Raw genomic sequence first — 15,716 nt, 5'->3', positions numbered from 1 at the left:
TCATAGTCTATTACCATATGTACAGAAATGCAACTATGACGTCACAGGCGTACGTTACAATATGAAACGCGAGCTTTCAAATGCATTTAAGATATCATACATGTCTAAGGTATTCTACCACTATTATTTTTTACTTTTATGTTTATGTATTGGAGTGAATAAGACGTTAATGATACCAAAACTGAATCTCTGGTGAGAATATAAATAATACATTATACAAGGATTCGGTTTTGGCCTTTTAACCTAATCCACAGGCGCGCTTCCGGCGAAGAAATGCATCAATTTGATGCAATTCTTGCGCCGATCCACGTCCGAGTCTTTTTACCGGTTACGGAAAAAGGCGAGCGCGTGATCCGATTGAGTCCATTCTAATCCTACGTCATTGACATTTTACGTTATAGCGCTAATGGCTTATATTGTTACATCATCACTTGACCTTTGACCCACCTATCAATGCTGTTTATACTTACAAGGAATGTGATATTGCAGAAAAGAAGGATCAATTATACGCGTAACTCCCAATTAGATTTTTCACCCAAGATTTATAATAAATCATTTCTTTTTATGGTAATGTTGGTATATCAGTAACAATTCTGATTACATATACATGTAGTTGCAATGTCTCAAGCTCTCTCAATGCAATGATACATGCTTTTGCCCAAAATATGATGATATATCTTGAGTATATATTTGAATACAGATAAAAATATTATTATCTTACCTTCACTCAGTGGACTTATTGATTAAACTGCAAAATCAAAATAAATGAGGAGCCTTTCTTTTATACTGCAGTCGGAGAGAGAGGGGGAGAAAAAGAAAGGGAGAGAGAGAGGGATGAATAGAGAGATAAAGAGGTGAGAATGAGAGAGAGAGATAAAGAGGAGAGGGTAGAGAGTGAAGGGAGAGAGGGGAAGGGTGGTACAGAGAGAGGAGGAAGAAGACAGGAGACATGGAGAGAGAGGAGGAGGAAGGGTGGGGAGAGAGAGGGGCAAGAGAGAAAGGGAAAGACAGGCATGGAGGCATTGAGTAGGGAGAGATAGATTAGACCGAGAGTGAGTGAGAGGAAAGGTGGGAGGAGGTAGACAGACAAGAGAGCGAGAGAAAGAAAGACAAGAGAGCGAGAGAAAGAAAAACAGTAACAACTAACACCCAATATAATATGTGCACACATTCATTTACAAACTATCATAGCTGATGAGCTTAATCAGTCTATCAAAAATTAAAATTCCGTACTAAATGTTGTTTTAATTTGATCTAGTCAATGCAACATGGTGATTATTTCATAACGTTTAAGGATGTCCATGGATATTTTTTTATCATTACAGTGTAGCGTCATTTCCATTACAGTACGAAGTGTTTCTCATTTACTAGTATTATACATCTTAGTTCCATAGTAATAACTATGCTAGGCGCGAAATACGTTATTGTAATAGCTTCATTTGTGCACAATAGTCCCCAAAGGCAGCTTAGCAAAACACCATAGGAATTGGCTTAGCTGTCCAAGGATTACTAACTCCGTATCTCTAAAAGGCAGATCTTATGAATCGATCTCTGTATAAGAAATCAAAAATACTATCCTTAAAAGGCAGATTAGTACCGTAGCCTACAAATCGTACTACACTCGTCGTTATGCGTTGCTGATTAACTCAGTATCCCTGAAAGGCAGGTTTGCCATAGGGCTCGCTGGGTGGCAAAGCTTATCTGGTATCCCTCAAAAGTAGGTGTTTAGATCGCCCGGTTACCCGGGCTAGTTGAGCCTTGATAATTAACTTGGTATCCCTGAAAGGCAGGTCTAGCATAGGGCTTGCTGGGTGGTAAAGCTTATTTGGTATCCCTCAAAAGTAGGTGTTTAAATCACCAGGGAACAAGGGCTAGTTGAGCCTTGATAATTAACTCGGTATCCCTGAAAGGCAGGTCTAGCATAGGGCTTGCTGGGTGGTAAAGCTTATCTGGTATCCCTCAAAAGTAGGTGTTTAGATCGCCCGGTTACCCGGGCTAGTTGAGCCTTGATAATTAACTTGGTATCCCTGAAAGGCAGGTCTAGCATAGGGCTCGCTGGGTGGTAAAGCTTATCTGGTATCCCTCAAAAGTAGGTGACTTTATGGCCCGGTTACCCGGGCTAGTTGAGCCTTGATAATTAACTTGGTATCCCTGAAAGGCAGGTCTAGCATAGGGCTCGCAGGGTGGTAAAGCTTATCTGGTATCCCTCAAAAGTAGGTGACTTTAAGGCCTGGTTACCCGGGCTAGTTGAGCCTTGATAATTAACTCGGTATCCCTGAAAGGCAGGTCTAGCATAGGGCTCGCTGGGTGGTAAAGCTTATCTGGTATCCCTCAAAAGTAGGTGACTTTAGGGCCCGGGAACCCGGGCTAGTTGAGCCTTGATAATTAACTTGGTATCCTTGAAAGGCAGGTCTAGCATAGGGCTCGCAGGGTGGTAAAGCTTATCTGGTATCCCTCAAAAGTAGGTGTTTAGATCGCCCGGGAAGCCGGGCTAGTTGAGCCCTATTAATGAACTTAGTATCCCTGAAAGGCAGGTCTGGGATAGGGCTCGCTGAGTGGTAAAGCTTATCTGGTATCCCTCAAAAGTAGGTGACTTTAGGGCTCAGGAACCCGGGCTAGTTGAGTCTTGATAATTAACTCGGAATCCCTGAAAGGCAGGTCTAGCATAGGGCTCGCTGGGTGGTAAAGATTATCTGGTATCCCTCAAAAGTAGGTGATTTTAGGGCCCAGGAACCCGGGCTAGTTGAGCCTTGATAATTAACTTGGTATCCCTGAAAGGCAGGTCTAGCATAGGGCTCGCTGGGTGGTAAAGCTTATCTGGTATCCCTCAAAAGTAAGTGTTTAGATCGTCCGGTTACCCGGGCTAGTTGAGCCTTGATAATTAACTCGGTATCCCTGAAAGGCAGGTCTAGCATAGGGTTCGCTGGGTGGTAAAGCTTATCTGGTATCCCTCAAAAGTAGGTGATTTTAGGGCCCAGGAACCCGGGCTAGTTGAGCCTTGATAATTAACTTGGTATCCTTGAAAGGCAGGTCTAGCATAGGGCTCGCAGGGTGGTAAAGCTTATCTGGTATCCCTCAAAAGTAGGTGTTTAGATCGCCCGGGAACCCGGGCTAGTTGAGCCCTATTAATGAACTTAGTATCCCTGAAAGGCAGGTCTGGGATAGGGCTCGCTGGGTGGTAAAGCTTATCTGGTATCCCTCAAAAGTAGGTGTTTAGATCGCCCGGGAACCCGGGCTAGTTGAGCCCTATTAATAAACTTGGTATCCCTGAAAGGCAGGTCTAGCATAGGGCTCGTTGAGTGGTAAAGCTTATCTGGTATCCCTCAAAAGTAGGTGACTTTAGGGCCCGGGAACCCGGGCTAGTTGACCCTTGATAATTAACTCGGTATCCCTGAAAGGCAGGTCTAGCATAGGGCTCGCTGGGTGGTAAAGCTTATCTGGTATCCCTCAAAAGTAGGTGACTTTAGGGCCCCGGAACCCGGGCTAGTTGAGCCTTGATAATTAACTCGGTATCCCTGAAAGGCAGGTCTAGAATAGGTCTCGCTGGGTGGTAAAGCTTATCTGGTATCCCTCAAAAGTAGGTGATTTTAGGGCTCAGGAACCCGGGCTAGTTGAGTCTTGATAATTAACTCGGAATCCCTGAAAGGCAGGTCTCGCATAGGTCTCGCTGGGTGGTAAAGCTTATCTGGTATCCCTCAAAAGTAGGTGATTTTAGGGCCCAGGAACCCGGGCTAGTTGAGCCTTGATAATTAACTTGGTATCCTTGAAAGGCAGGTCTAGCATAGGGCTCGCTGGGTGGTAAAGCTTATCTGGTATCCCTCAAAAGTAGGTGTTTAGATCGCCCGGGAACCCGGGCTAGTTGAGCCCTATTAATGAACTTAGTATCCCTGAAAGGCAGGTCTGGGATAGGGCTCGCTGAGTGGTAAAGCTTATCTGGTATCCCTCAAAAGTAGGTGACTTTAGGGCCCGGGAACCCGGGCTAGTTGAGCCTTGATAATTAACTCGGTATCCCTGAAAGGCAGGTCTAGCATAGGTCTCGCTGGGTGGTAAAGCTTATCTGGTATCCCTCAAAAGTAGGTGTTTAGATCGCCCGGTTACCCGGGCTAGTTGAGCCTTGATAATTAACTTGGTATCCCTGAAAGGCAGGTCTAGCATAGGGCTCGCTGGGTGGTAAAGCTTTTCTGGTATCCCTCAAAAGTAGGTGTTTAGATCGCCCGGTTACCCGGGCTAGTTGAGCCTTGATAATTAACTTGGTATCCCTGAAAGGCAGGTCTAGCATAGGGCTCGCAGGGTGGTAAAGCTTATCTGGTATCCCTCAAAAGTAGGTGACTTTAGGGCCCGGTTACCCGGGCTAGTTGAGCCTTGATAATTAACTCGGTATCCCTGAAAGGCAGGTCTAGCATAGGGCTCGCTGGGTGGTAAAGCTTATCTGGTATCCCTCAAATGTAAGTGTTTAGATCGCCCGGTTACCCGGGCTAATTGAGCCTTGATAATTAACTCGGTATCCCTGAAAGGCAGGTCTAGCATAGGGCTCGCAGGGTGGTAAAGCTTATCTGGTATCCCTCAAAAGTAGGTGTTTAGATCGCCCGGGAACCCGGGCTAGTTGAGCCTTGATAATTAACTCGGTATCCCTGAAAGGCAGGTCTAGCATAGGGCTCGCTGGGTGGTAAAGCTTATCTGGTATCTCTCAAAAGTAGGTGACTTTAGGGCCCGGGAACCCGGGCTAGTTGAGCCTTGATAATTAACTCGGTATCCCTGAAAGGCAGGTCTAGCATAGGGCTCGCTGGGTGGTAAAGCTTATCTGGTATCCCTCAAAAGTCGGTGTTTAGATCTCCCGGGAACCTGGGCTAGTTGAGCCTTATTAAGTAACTTGGTATCCCTGAAAGGCAGGGCTAGCATAGGCCTCGCTGGGTGGCAAAGCTTATCTGGTATCTCTCAAAAGTAGGTGTTTATATCGCCCTGGATCTTGAGTTAGTTTGGTCTTAATAATTAACTCGATATCCAAAAGCAGGTTTTGAGGAATGGTCTTTTTAGTGAGTTATAATGTTGAATGAAAGTTTTGAGTTGATTTTGTGTACTGAATGAGGGGGGGGGGGGGGTAATTAAAATAATTTCTATGATTAACTTTTGATCAAAAATACCCTTCTGTACTTTCAAAAATAATTTCTAAAGATATGTTACTTTGACCACCGCTAGATATCATCAGTTTTGCTTTTTATTAAATATTATTTTTTTCCATGTTGCATTCGCTGTTTTATCTACTTCCTAGGGGCGAGATCGAAAGTTCAATGTCTGACAAAAAAACTAAATTCACATAGTTTTTACGTCCCCCCCCCCTATCCGCCCCCACAACGACCCCCTAAACTAGATATGATGAGTTTTTAAACTATAATCGATTAACAAGTAAGAACAAACGAGTATAAATAACTCTGTATACCCTATCTTCTGTTTATTCACAAATGAAAGTGTAGATTAAAACTATCAAATGTTCATTAAAATGTAATATCGTCATGTAGTTTTAACAGTCACTTGTCTTTCTCCTTTTTCGACTAATGTGTAATCGATGTCGGATGAGAGAAACTTACAGAAGTTTTAACACCCCCCCCCCCTCCTCCCCCTAACTATTTGAATTTAGATTTTTATCCGAAATCAATCTGTTGATCTCGCCCCTTACAGTTTTTTATATCAAATTTCTTACTGTTTTTAACATCTGAGAGAATTAGGGTTTGATTAATTATGTTAATTAAATAATACTCTGTATACTTTCTATCAAATCGTATTTCTCTCCATATTGCGTTCATTGCTTTATTTATTTCTTACATTTTTAATAGTTCAGCTAATTAGGGTTTAATTAGTAATCTTAATTAGTAAAAAAGTCCCAACAATTTTCTTTGCCTTCTTTATCGTAAACACATTTCTTTACGAAATTATTCGACGTACGACTTATCTTTCTATCTATGATCAGGGGCAAGTAACTCGTGGGTCACCTGCTTTTGAGGGATACCATCTAGTCATAACCATGCTATCGCCGTTTAAACGATGGAATTTTGTGTTTACATGTGCTGACGTCATGCGCAAAGAAATCAAATGGCGAGGCGGCGACCTAATTCAAGTGATGCTCCATTTGTCGGTGTTAGGGCCGTTTAAACGGCGATAGCATCGTATTAATCATGATCTATTTATAGATTTATCTTCCGTTAACTGAATTCTCACGTCTTGGAAGATAGATCCGCGAAATAAAGTTGTAAGAGGTAGGTAAAGCAGCGACACCAGCTGGTGTCGCTGAATTCCCACTTTTCAATATGGAGTCCGCTCTGACTCTCCCCCGCACATGTCAAATATATAAGCGGGGGTAAGAGTCAGAGGAATCTCGGATTATATTAAAATATGTTGGAATAGTAAAATACAATCAAGACAAGGTGTTAAAACTTACCAGTGTCTACATGCATGTATGTCAACATAATCAACTGCACTTTAATTTTTACAATAGTAAATGGGAGACATATTTTGTGTACTTTAGCGGGCACGTCCCTATTTCTTAAAACTCCCACCAGTACTTTCAGTACTTTGATTGAAAATGGGTGTAAACTACATGTACAGTAAACAGAAAATGTTCCGGAAATTGGTGAGTAAACAAAATGCATGACAACCTTTCTCGAAGCTAAGGCTGTTGTTTTCACAGAGAGAATTTTTGATATTCATTGTATTGTCACAAGATATGACCATTAGCTTTTTATTTTCAATAAAATACGTTTGAACAGAACTAAATTGCAAAACAGGCTTTCATCTCATTGCATGGATCGAATTTCCTCGATATGATCACAGGTGTCTGAATGTTCATTAAATCAACAGAAAAAATAATTATCAAATATATACATATAGATAAATAAAGAATTTAATAGATTGATAGGGAGAGAGAGGGGGTGGGATGAGTATTTTTCTATTTATAAGTATCTATAGAAAATAAATTATATCGATATATATGTCTATCTCAGTATCTCTTATCTTCTCAAGGACGATATAGATCTGATCAAAGACACAAACAATATAAAATAGTCAACGTTTACGTCCGACAATATGATATTTACATATAGAAATGAAAAATGTTCCATTGAAGCTGCATGACGCTCATTAATGTTTGAAAATTACTAGATCGATCTCCATTCTCATGAAGATCAGAAACAATATCTGGTTTATGTCATAATCAGTTAAAGGGGCATGGATGGATACTATTTGAGCTGAAAATGTCTAAATTTTATTTTTCCATTTTTAATGTTTAATATGCTTAATAACCAAGGTATTTCTAATGCATGGTCAGCAAAAATTGAATGTCAGTTGTTAAAATTGTGTTACAAGAGATCGAGATACAGAGCTCACAATTCTTTGTTACGCAAACATTAAGGCTTGTGTCATGTTTTTGTTTACATTAATTATAGATATACTAATAAAGATTTCATTTAAAGCAAATTTTTCAATTTACAAGTTTTTCTGAACACAGTTAAACAGCTTGTTTCTAGTGTTTGTCACATCTCATTTTCTTTTAAACATGATATTTTCTATGAAGCAATTCATACGTAAATAAAAACATGACTGATGGTTGAGCCTTGTTTAGTACGTAACAAGCAATTTTGAGTGCTGTATCTCACTTGTAAATCAACAACTGACATTCAAATTTTTGAATTCTTGATGATTGCCTTTAATTCCAATTATTTTCAGATTTTTATCTTCTTCTTGATAACTTAACTTTTCCAATTATTTTCAGATTTATTTAAGGAATTAATGACTTTAATTCTTGGGCATGTTATATGAGTATAACCTGGTTTGGGTCAGTTTACGCTTTATAATCCACAAAGCGGATTATAAAAAAGCGTAAACTGACCCAAACCAGGTTATACTCGTATAACTTGCCCCAGAATTAAAGTCATTCCTTATGATTTAATGCAGGAGACAAAGATACTATTAAACCTTCGTTTATCAAAATGTACATAAACTCGGAAAAATACAAGTCAACTGAGCCGTGCAATGATTCACTTGCAGCAACAACAACGAAGCGTTTACATGTAGCTGTGAAGGTCGCCATTTTAACTTGTTGTCAATTTGTCTTATTTAGTTTGACAGAGCCTAGCCTATGTATTGAATTATTGTACCGAAGGTGAAGTTTGTTATGACGGAAAATATGTGTAGACTATGCATGCAATGCGTATTTCGCTGCCCTTTAGAGATCAATTTTGAAGTCGCTTATCTCTGACAAATTTAGAAAATATGGGAATTTGCATTGTTTAGGCCTAGATCTACCCAAAGTAAATCTTCAAATATCAGAAAATGCAATAATTTGCGGCTTTTACTCTGTGAAAATTTTACTACATGAAAACTTACCCTTGCATGCAACAATGACGTAATGTCACTAATGTTAAATCCTACACTAGAAAATATTAAAGCAAGTGACAAATCGCGATCCACATGTCAATGTGACTGACGTCATATGGTAAAATGTGACGTATGATTTTTTTGTTTGCTTTGTTGAAAGGCGGATCAGCAATGAAATACCCCCCCCCCCCTTTCCCCAGTGAAAAATGTATTTGAAAATGAACAGGACAATGCTATGCTTACTTGGTAAATCATTAATTCGAATATAATATCTTTGTTTTAATCTATTTTAAAATTATTCGATCACCATACAGAGATGATTTACAACAGTGATTAGCGTACAAGTAGATGCTAATTGAAAACAGTTTGTGTATCAAACCGAAGTATCTTATTGTACACGTTGACTTTCTATTCCATAGAAGGCTGAAAACAGTGCTGCGATGTAAATTTAGAGAGAGAAGAAAAAATAGTTCCGGCTTCTGGTTGTCAAGGGTATGTGTCCCCATACCAAACCAGGTTGTACAAAAATAACCTGCATTCCTCAATTGGAATTTGACCAATCAGAGACAAGGATACAATAAGAATTAAATTATTATGAAGCATCTTTGGGACAAGGGGGACATAAATTGTGAATTTCAGGATTCCTGCACCCCTTGGACCTTAGGGGTAGGGCAAAAACTGCCAAATTTTGACCAGTTTTCAAAAATCTTCTCTACAACCACACATGACTGTAAGAAAAACTAAATGCATTGTGATGTAGAACAGGGAGAACTCTACCAAAATTCTAAATTTCATGATCCCCGGGGTAGAGACTCTGACTCCAGGGTGGGGCCAAACTTTGCATGTATAGTATTTATGTGTAAAACATTTACAAAACATTTTCTTTAATGTTATCGATACTAAATTGAATCTAAATGGATATTAGAATGAGCAGGTAAGCCCTTTACCAAAATTGCAATGATCCTAGGGGGCAAGGATTTGGTTCCAGCTAGGATGGAGCCAAAATCATTATAGTGATTTAAAATTGTCTTTATCATTTGAAAGACTTTTTAAAGTTTACTGATACAGTATAAAAACTATGCATATTTACTGCTACTAATAGGAAAAGCAGAAAAGGAATTTCACAACCCAAGGGTATTGACTCTAGGAATGGTCCAAATTAGTTATATTTTAAATGTGTTAATATTACGATATATATATTATATTATGTAAAACCTTTTCGTCAGTATAAGCACCTTTGAGGGCATTTAAGAACACATCTTGTATAATACGTTTGCTGAATTATTCAGAACAGGAAATTTTTTCTAGGTTTCGTAGCCCTAATTGGGGCTAGTACTTGTAACTAATACTCAGCTAGGTGACCAATAAGGCCTGTTTGATAAACCCTTCAAAATAATATCATAATTACACAAATCACCCATCCATTAATTAGATATGAAATATGGTCGTTATACATGCATGTAAATAATGAATATCTTAATCTAATTTTTAATTGAATTCTTCTAACTGAGGCTTACATGTACAATTAAAGTATATACAGGGGTGTATATATATATATATTTATATATTTAATATATACAGTACTTGGCCATAAGTAATTGTTCCCAAAGAAAATTTCCACTATATATTTCATACAAAACCATATATTTTCAAACAATTTTTCTGAATGCATTTCTTGATTAATTTTGATGAAATAAAACACACTGATCTCAGAAGTATTCACAGTATCATCTAATAATTTCAGAATAATTATATAATCTATTGTAAAGATATGACAATTCTAACACAAAGATATGACAATTCTAACACAAAGTTTAATTTGAGAGTACTTACTATTTATATAAGTTATATAATTTAGAATTAAAAAAATTAACATTATGAATAAAATGTTATCTCTCTGCAATATTTCTTCGTAGCATTGTTTAAAAATATAGCAGTTACTTTTGATATTTCTAAACAAAATGGTTTTTATTTCATCCACATAGAGGGAATATTGACTCCAAGAGAAGATTTTGAAAAAAGATAGATTTACATGCAAGTTATATAGAGAAAATTTTCTTTGGGAACTTACTTATATATGGCCAAGTACCGTATATAAACTTACCTGATGCATTCTCCTAATGATTCTAGAATTTCCACAGACATTTTATTTTTAAAAATATTTATGATCCTTAGCTCAAAAGCACTAGCCAAGTGGACTGCACTCGTTTTTTGCTCAAAGCAGCCAAAACAGAACAAGTTTGAGAATAGAAAATGTCATTTATTTAGTAAATGACGAAAATTATATACAGTACAGGGGGTCATTAAAACCAAGTAAAAATTAAGATCATATGCTGCAAATGACTAGATGACCCCCTAGCTGTTACATACCTCTGTAAAATTAACATTGAGAAAGAGAACATATATACACAAAATAAAAACATCCAATAGGGGGTCTAACAAGATGACCCCCTATTGCATACACATATGTAAAAAGACTAGCATAAAAACATTGCCTGCCCACAAAAAAGGGTGGGTATCAACAAGAAATCAAGGCAATACTTATTGATTTTAATGTCTTCTGTCAATGAAAATTTTAAAAGTAGACTTAAACCTAGTTTATTTGCATTTTCTTCTCAGCTGCCTCAGGTATCATCATTAAATCCTAAACATTCAGCCTGCTTATTGATTTTGCAAAATGAAAAAAAAAAGAAAAAGCTGTTGATATTGAAAACAATGTATCATATAACTGCTGTCAACCCAGAGGAGAGTCATGTAAATATGCCTATGTAAATAGTAGATGATGTGTAGATCTAGTATGAAGAGATCTGTACATCATTTGCCTATAAGTCATCATAAACTTTCATTAAAAGCTTCTATTATCTTCATTAAGCTAATATTTAATCATTATATTATTCTTAAGTAACTAAAATTGCAATTTAACGTGTGGATATTAATAAATGACAGTTTTTTTCTCGTAATAAATCTTGATTCATGTCTGAAGTTGGCTGACACTCATTACAAACCAGATATTGTTTTTCTTCTTCATGTATATGGAGGAGAACTATTGATTTTCATCCATAATCAGTGAGCTAAAAATTCATTAATTGGAACAAAATTTTCTGGCCTTAGAAGTGGTCTAACTCGGTCCGTGATGACGTTGTTTTATATCGTTCTCTTAATAATTTACTTCCTCAAGTGCAGAGCCTGATGGGAACATAGCATTTTTTATTGTTGTCAACAGATACATTGAGATACTGTATGTTGTGGCGTCTCTCGGGCTAGAACTGGAGACTTTACACTTCATGTGAACTGTCTAATACCCTTTGTGTTGTCTTATTGTGTGCTGGATCTGAAATCCCCTGTAGTAACGCATGCACTCACTGTCGTGGGCTGTCCATATGAGAAAGACATTGCTCAGATTAATAATTATCCTCAAGGACAATGGTTTAAGAGCGAGAGAACCTGATATGTAAGACCTCCAAGATTTCGATTAGTTGCTGATTATAAGTGTCCATGGGTAGTTGTTGTAGCTATCAAATTGTGGCCAAGGATGTAGAAGGACGACAGATACGAATTAATGGTAAGGGACAAGATCAAAAGATCGATGTCGGATAAAATTCTAAATTCAAAGAGTTAGGGGGGTGTGTGGGTAAAAACTCCCATAAGTTTCTGCCATCCGACATCGATTACACTTTAGCGGAAAAAGAAAAAAGACAAGTGACTGTTAAAAACCACATGATTATTAATATTACTTTTTAAGGAACATTTAATATATAGTTCTAATGTACACTAATTCATTTGTGAATAAACAGTAGATAAACAGAGTGTTATACTTGTATGTTTTTACTTGTTAATTGATTAGTTTCAACATTCATCATGTTTAGTTTTAAGGGGTGTCTTGGTGAAAACTATGTGAATTTAGTTTTTTTTTCTCCAGACATTGAACTTTTGATCTTGCATGCCCCTAATGAGATAGAGAATTTGATTTAGATATAACGGAGAGAGAGAGAAATTCGATTAAAATATGTCAGAAAAAATTTGGTTTAGATATATCAGAGAAAGAGAGCATTCAGTTTATACATGTATAGCTATATCAAGAGAATTTTGTTTTGATGTATCAGACAGAGAGAGAGAGAGAGAATTTTATTTTATCAAAGAGAGAGAGAGAGAGAATTCTATTTAAAAATCAGAGAATCTGTTTCAATATATACCAGAGAGATATAATTTGCTGATTATGATATATCAGAGAGAGAGAGAGAGAGAGAGAGAGAGAGAGAGAGAATGATCAGAGCTATACAGAGAGAAAATTTGATATATCAGAGAGAGAGAGAGAATGATCAGAGCTATACAGAGAGAAAATTTGATTTTGATATATCAGAGAGAGAGAGAGAGAGAGAGAATGATCAGAGCTATACAGAGAGAAAATTTGATTTTGATATATCAGAGAGAGAGAATGATCAGAGCTATACAGAGAGAAAATTTGATTTTGATATGTCAGGGAGAGAGAGAGGGGGGGGGGAGAAACCATTATATTATAGTTTTACCTATCCTTAGGTTATTCAGTTTAATGTTATTTTATGTCTTTTTGATGTATATTCATTGTTGTTTGTTTTAGTTTGTTTTACATGTAAAGCACTTTAGAGTAATTGTGTTTATCAACTAAAGGCTTTATGAATTTAGTACAATAATAATAAATAAATGATAAAAATAATTTGATTCAGATATGTAAGAAAGAGAGAATTCAATTAGATATATTAGAGAAAGAGAGAATTTTATTTATATACTTGATCTGAGATAGAAAATCTGATTTAGATGTACATGTATCAGGGAGAGAGAGAGAGAGATAATTTGATTTATCAGAGAGGGAGAATTCAATTTAGAGAATTTGATTTAGATTAATTTACATGCATCAAAGAGAGAATTTGATTTATTACACCAGGGAGATAATTCAACTTATATATATCAGAGAGGGAGAAATTGATTTTAAAAATATATCAGAGAGGGGGAATTTGATTTAAATATATATCAGAGAGGGAGAATTCGATTTACATGTAAATACATGTACATCAGAGAGAGGTATTCGATTAGACAGAGAAAATTATATATATATATATATATATATATATATATATATATATATATATATATCCAACAATGACTATAAGTACACATGATCCACATTTAATCAATTACACTTGATTAATGATTATAATTTATAATTGATTAAATGCGGATCATGTGTACTTAGTCATCGTTGGATATATTTTTTCTACTTATTACCTATACCATGGACATTTTGTGCAATTTTACTGTGTATATATATATATATCCAACGATGACTAATTAATATATATGTATATATCAGAGAGAGTCCAAGTTATTCATATATATCAGAGAGAGAGAGAAAATTCGATTTAGATATACTTCAGAGAAGTACAAAGAATTCGATTTAGATATATATATATCTCGGGGAGAGAGAGAGAGAATTTGATTTAGATATATATATATCTCAGGGAGAGAGAGAGAATTTGATTTAGATATATATATATCTCAGGGAGAGAGAGAGAGAATTTGATTTAGATATATATATATCTCAGGGAGAGAGCGAGAGGGAATTTGATTTAGATATATATATATATCTCAGGGAGAGAGAGAGAGAATTTGATTTAGATATATATATATCTCAGGGAGAGAGAGAGAGAATTTGATTTAGATATCGAGAGAAAGTATTTAATTAATATACTGTGGAATACCTGTTACAATTTTAAGGTATACTTGATATAAGAGAATGTAATTATCAGTTTTGTTGAATACAGTTGTAATTTCTCTATCATGTTATTATTCAGTGTAAATGCACCACATACAACTGTTCTTATCAATCATTGATAAGATGTGTTAAAACCTATATTACGTGAAATTATTGAGTGTCCTTTTTCCAAGTGTAATGGTTTTTTAGGTCACCTGAATTCATTCAGGTGACCTATTGCTATCTGTTTTTGTCCGTCGTCGTGCGTCGTGCGTTAACATTTGAACATTTTCAGCTTCTTCTCTGAAACCCCTGAACCAATTTCAACCAATTTTGGCATATAGCATCTGTGGGTGGAGGGGAACAAAAATTGTGAAATTCGTGGTCCCTGCCCCCCTGGGGCCTGAGGGGTGGGGCAAAAACCATCAAAATGAGTGTAATTTTAAAAAATCTTCTTCTTTACTCCTGGACATCAAGAAGCCAAACTGTGGGCATAATTATAATGAGCGTTGAGCCCTCTACCAAAATTGTGAAATTCATGGCCCCTGGGGCAGGGGTTCTTGTGTTAGGGTGGGGCTCTATTGGTCATATAGTGAAAATGTAGAAATTCTTTGAAAATCTTCTCTGTTTCTGGGTATTAAGTAGACAAACTAATAGCATGGTAATGATGAGCAAGGATGCCTCTTTATACCCCCCACAACAAGTTGTGGGGGGGTATACTGGAATCGGGTTGTCCGTCTGTCTGTCCATCCGTCCGTCCGTCTGTAGACGCAATGGTTTCCGGGCTCTAAAGCATTATCCTTTCCACCTACCGTCACCATATCATATATATGGACTACCCATGGGATGAAGATGTTCCCTATCGATTTTGGGGTCAAAAGGTCAAAGGTCAAGCACACTGGACATTGAAGTAGCAATATGGTTTCCGGGCTCTAAAGCATTATCCTTTCCACCTACAGTCACCATATCATACATATGGATTACCCATGGGATGAAGATGTTCCCTATCGATTTGGGGGTCAAAAGGTCAAAGGTCATGCGCACTGGACATCGAAGTAGCAACACTCAGAAAAGAGGTAGTTTATACCTATTACCAACACCCTTTGGGAGATTGGGATAAGCGGGGGGTATTCTTAGTGAGCATTGCTCACAGTACCTCTTGTTAAAAATTGTGAAATTCATGGCCCCTGGATCAGGGGTTCTGGTGCTAGGGTGGGGCTCTATAAGTCATATAGTGAAAATGCATTATTTCTTTGAAAATCTTCTTCTCTGTCCTTGGGTATTAAGTAGACAAACCAATAGCATGGTTATGATGAGCAAGGATGCCTCTTTCAAAATTGTGAAATTCATGGCCCCTGGGTCAGGGGTTCTGGTATTAGGGTGGGGCCCTATTGATCATATACACTGTAGTGAAAATGCATTTTATTTCTTTGAAAATCTTCTCCTCTGCTGCTGGGTATTAAGTAGACAAACTAATAGTATGATAATGATGATCAAGGATGCTTCTTTCAAAACTGAAATTTATGGTGCAAAGGCGGGGCTGACCACATAGCTATTCAATGTTTCTTCCATCCAAAAGTAAAATTCTTATATTTAAACACAAACCTAATTCAAACATTGG

At 37.1% G+C, this 15,716-nt stretch overlaps 1 protein-coding gene across 3 annotated transcripts in view; it reads left to right on the top strand.

Annotated features, from left to right (window-relative positions):
• The first annotated feature begins 5,989 nt into the window (after positions 1 to 5,989).
• LOC125655838 (uncharacterized) overlaps positions 5,990 to 15,716 on the top strand; it is a 29,077-nt gene continuing 19,350 nt past the window's right edge. For 2 of the 3 annotated variants that reach the window (XM_056149272.1, XM_056149277.1), the window contains exon 1: positions 5,990 to 6,251. The gene's annotated coding sequence lies outside the window, so the exon portion shown is untranslated. Of the gene's footprint in view, positions 6,252 to 6,538; positions 6,626 to 15,716 lie in introns of those variants that run through there. The other variant, XM_048886370.2, reaches the window with a different exon arrangement.

The sequence above is a fragment of the Ostrea edulis genome, chromosome 1, assembly GCF_947568905.1.
Source record: "Ostrea edulis chromosome 1, xbOstEdul1.1, whole genome shotgun sequence".
In the NCBI taxonomy this organism is placed as follows: Eukaryota; Metazoa; Mollusca; class Bivalvia; order Ostreida; family Ostreidae; genus Ostrea; species Ostrea edulis.
The sequence above is the reverse complement of the archived record's forward strand: the minus strand, read 5'-3'. Positions and strand labels throughout refer to the sequence as shown.